Genomic DNA, 4,752 nt, shown 5'->3' with positions numbered 1-4,752 from the left:
ATAGAAGTTAATAAATCTTCACTCAGCACCTACTCTAAGCCAGGCACTGAACAAGGCATATACATTAATATAATTAATCTCCCTTAAAACATTATAGATATGCAGATGACACCACCCTTATGGCAGAAAGTGAAGAGGAACTCAAAAGCCTCTTGATGAAAGTGAAAGTGGAGAGTGAAAAAGTTGGCTTAAAGCTCAACATTCAGAAAACGAAGATCATGGCATCCAGTCCCATCACTTCATGGGAAATAGATGGGGAAACAGTGGAAACAGTGTCAGACCTTATTTTTCTGGGCTCCAAAATCACTGCAGATGGTGACTGCAGCCATGAAATTAAAAGACGCTTACTCCTTGGAAGGAAAGTTATGACCAACCTAGATAGCATATTCAAAAGCAGAGACATTACTTTGCCAACAAAGGTCCATCTAGTCAAGGCTATGGTTTTTCCAGTGGTCATGTATGGATGTGAGAGTTGGACTGTGAAGAAAGCTGAGTGCCGAAGAATTGATGCTTTTGAACTGTGGTGTTGGAGAAGGCTCTTGAGAGTCCCTTGGACTGCAAGGAGATCCAACCAGTCCATTCTGAAGGAGATCAGCCCTGGGATTTCTTTGGAGGGAATGATGCTAAAGCTGAAACTCCAGTACTTTGGCCACCCCATGTGAAGAGTTGACTCATTGGAAAAGACTCTGATGCTGGAAGGGATTGGGAGCAGGAGGAGAAGGGGACGACAGAGGATGAGATGGCTGGATGGCATCACTGACTCGATGGACATGAGTCTGAGTGAACTCCGGGAGTTGGTGATGGACAGAGAGGCCTGGCGTGCTGCGATTCATGGGGTCACAAAGAGTCGGACATGACTGAGCAACTGAACTGAACTGAACTGAACTGAAAACATTATGATATATTGTTATATCCATGACATTAATATAAAAGAGGAAATTCAAACCAGCTATAATCCAAGGCACAGGTTGCAAGTCAAAAAAGAAGCAAAGCTAATTAAGTGTAGTCACCCACCTTGGTTCTCTCACTGACTGAACAAACTAATCATAAGATAACTACGTGCACCTATCAGTTGAGTACATTGTGGTACAGTTTGACTCAGAGTATTCTGAAGTATCCAGACTTTTCCAAAGCAAACAGGGAAAGTTAGTATTGGGATTTTTTTGTTGTTGTTGCTGTTTTAGCATGAAATGAGTTATGTGTGTGTGTGTGTGTGTGTGTGGAGTGGAAAGTGAATAAATAATCTTAAACAAATTTCTTTTCTGAAAGCGTATAAATCTGTCGTTGAAACAGAAGCAGTATTGAAGTCACTATTTAAAAGGATATAGATTTCTTGATATATTTTCCAAAGCCACATTCTCTTTTAAGGAGAATCGTCAGGCATGGTCCCATGCCTCAACACATAGTTCAGTTCAGTTCAGTCGCTCAGTCATGTCCGACTCTTTGCGACCCCATGAACCACAGCATGCCAGGCCTCCCTGTCCATCACCAACTCTCAGAGTCCACCCAAACCCATGTCCATTGAGTCGGTGATGCCATCCAACCATCTCATCCTCTGTCATCCCCTTCTCCTCCTGCCCTCAATCTTTCCCAGCATCAGGGTCTTTTCAAATGAGTCAGCTTTTTGCATCAGGTGACCAAAGTATTGGAGTTTCAGCTTCAACACCAGTCCTTCCAATGAACACCCAGGACTGATTTCCTTTAGGATGGACTGATTGGATCTCCTTGCAGTCCAAGGGACTCTCAAGAGTCTTCTCCAACACCACAGTTCAAAAGCATCAATTCTTTGGTGCTCCACTTTCTTTATACTCCAACTCTCACATCCATACATCACTACTGGAAAAACCATAGATGGACCTTTGTTGACAAAGTAATGTCTCTGCTTTTTAATATGCTGTCTATGTTGGTCATAACTTTTCTTCCAAGGAATAAGTGTCTTTTAATTTCATGGCTGCAGTCACCATCTGCAGTGATTTTGGAGCCCAGAAAAATAAAGTCTGACACTGTTTCCACTGTTTCTCCATCTATTTCCCATGAAGTGATGGGACTGGATGCCATGATCTTAGTTTTCTGAATGTTGAGCTTTAAGCTAACTTTTTCACTCTCCTCTTTTACTTTCATCAAGAGTTTCTTTAGTTCCTCTTCACTCTCTGCCATAAGGGTGGTGTCATCTGCATATCTGAGGTTATTGATACTTCTCCCGGCAATCTTGATTCCAGCTTGTGCTTCCTCCAGCCTAGCATTTCTCATGATGTACTCTGCATGTAAGTTAAATAAGCAGGGTGACAATATACAGCCTTGACGTACTCCTTTTCCTATTTGGAACCAGTCTGTTGTTCCATGTCCAGTTCTAACTGTTGCTTCCTGACTTGCATACAGGTTTCTCAAGAGACAGGTCAGGTGCTCTGGTACTCCCATCTCTTTCAGAATTTTCCCCAGTTTATTGTAACACAATCAAAGACTTTGGCATAGTCAATAAAGCAACACCTAAGACCCTCTTAAATAAGAATTAAATTTGTTAGCCAGTGAAAAACACATATTTCCTACTACATCTTCAATTATTTTGGTTCACACAACAGAAAATTCTTCTGCTCATTACCTGAGAAAGTAAATCAATCAAGACTTGGGTCTTACCTCAGTGAGTTGTTTAATGAAATGGATGGATAAATGGGATTCTGAGGTTGTGAAAGCTATTTCATGGAATCCTGAAAAGAAAAAAAAAAGTACCAGGAAAGTAAAAAGACAGTCCTCAGAATGAAAGAAAATATTTATAAGTCATAGATCTGATGAAGGACTCGTATCTAGAATATATAAAAGACTCTTGAAATTCAGTAACAAAAGGATAAATAACCCATTTAAAAATGAGCAAATGATCAGACCAGAGATATCTCTAGAGAAGAAATCTGAATGGCCAGTAAGCACACAAAAGTAAAAATAAGCACTGCAATGAGATATCATGTCACATCCAGCTAGCATTGCTGTGATCAAAGTGTCAGTCACTAGTGTTGGTGAAGAGGTAGAGAAATTTGAATTCTCAAACACCATTGGTAGAAAGGCAAAAATAGTGTAGCCATTTTGGAATACAATTTGGCAGTTCCCCAAAGAACCAAACACAGAATTACCATATGATCCAGCAATTTCACAGCTAGATATTTATCAAGAGAAATGAATACATATGCCTGCACCAAAATACACAAATATTCAGAGCAGCATTATTCATAATAGCTAAAAAGTGGAAACAGCCCAAATGTGCATCAAATGATGAATGGATAAATAAAATGGGATGTATCTATACAATGGAACAGTGTGTGTGTGTGTGTGTGCTCAGTCATGTCCAAATCTTTCCAGCCCCAATGGACTATAGCCCACCAGGCTCTTTGTCCATGGAATTTTTCAGGCAAGAATACTGGTGTCATTTCCTATCCAGGGGCTTTTCCCAACCCAGGGATCAAACCTGTGTCTCTTTCATCTCCTACACTGGCAGGTGTATTCTTTACCACTAGTGCCACCTGGGATATTATTTGGCAATAAAAGGAATAATGTACCAATACTTGCTACAACAAGGATGCACCTTGAAAACATTATGCTAAGTGAAAGAAGCCAGTCACAAAAGACTACACACTGTGTGCGTCCATACATACAAAATGTCCAGAATAAGTTAATCTAAATTAACAGAGAAGAAATGAGTGCTTGCCTGGGGCCTGAGACACGAGGTTTGGGGAGAAATCGGGAGTGACTACTGATAAGTATAGGCTTTTTGCAGGAGAGTGATGAAAATTTTGTAAAGATTTATTATGATAATGGTTGCACAGCTCTGTGAATATACTAAAAAAAAGCATTTAAATAAATAAATTTATGATATATGAATTATGTCTCAAAAAATATTTTTAAGTCTTTTATCAAATTGAGGATAGCCTGGGGAAAAAAATGAGATTTTACTCCAAAGATATAAATAGAATTTTTGTGAGTAGAATGCATCATCTTTAGGTAATTTGGCTATCTTGCAGTGATTATATTACCTATTGTTTGGGTATGAAAAGTTAGAGCAATATCAATCTTGTTCCTAACACCATAATATTTAGAAAGAAGAATATGGCAGTATTCTACAATAATTATTTCTCAATAAATTTCTATAACAATATATTCACCTTAACTAGCAATTTTACTATTATTTACTTATTATATTTTTAAATCAAGTACTTTTCCTCTTAAAGTACATATATTTAAAAGACATTATTTTCTTATTATAATTAGAAAACTAGCTTCTCTTGCCATAAATAAAAGATGACTGTTAAGTACAATAAAAATAAATCAATATTTTAAAATTCTATAGAAATAAATGTTGCTACTGGAATACTTGAAGCCCAGGACTTGTTATCTTTTTTGTTAAAATACAAGATTGATGTGTTGTATAAAAGGAGAGAAGGTTAGCACTCCCCTTGACAAGAATGGAAGAGGCTCTCTGGCCTGACAACATTCATATGGTTAAGGCGTTGCCACCTACTTCGTGGCATCTAAGCACTGTTTTTTAGATGTCAACTCCAGGAAGAAAACTATTAAAAATACAAACACATGGAGGCTAAACAACACACTTCTGAATAACCAACAAATCACAGAAGAAATCAAAAAATAAATTAAAATATGCATAGAAATGAATGAAAATGAGAACACAACAACCCCAAACCTATGGGATTCTGTAAAAGCAGTGCTAAGGAGAAGTTTCATAGCAAAACAAGCTTACCTCAAGGAACA

The 4,752-nt window shown here is 38.1% G+C and overlaps 1 non-coding gene across 1 annotated transcript; it reads left to right on the top strand.

The window, feature by feature from the left end:
* The first annotated feature begins 4,404 nt into the window (after nt 1-4,404).
* Nucleotides 4,405-4,530, top strand: LOC112443672 (U6atac minor spliceosomal RNA). Its single transcript, XR_003032081.1, has one exon. It is a non-coding gene; the product is annotated as a U6atac minor spliceosomal RNA (small nuclear RNA).
* The last annotated feature ends 222 nt before the right edge of the window (nt 4,531-4,752 follow it).

Source organism: Bos taurus, chromosome 2, assembly GCF_002263795.3.
Source record: "Bos taurus isolate L1 Dominette 01449 registration number 42190680 breed Hereford chromosome 2, ARS-UCD2.0, whole genome shotgun sequence".
In the NCBI taxonomy this organism is placed as follows: domain Eukaryota; kingdom Metazoa; phylum Chordata; class Mammalia; order Artiodactyla; family Bovidae; genus Bos; species Bos taurus.
This window is presented reverse-complemented; position numbering and strand designations above follow the sequence as displayed.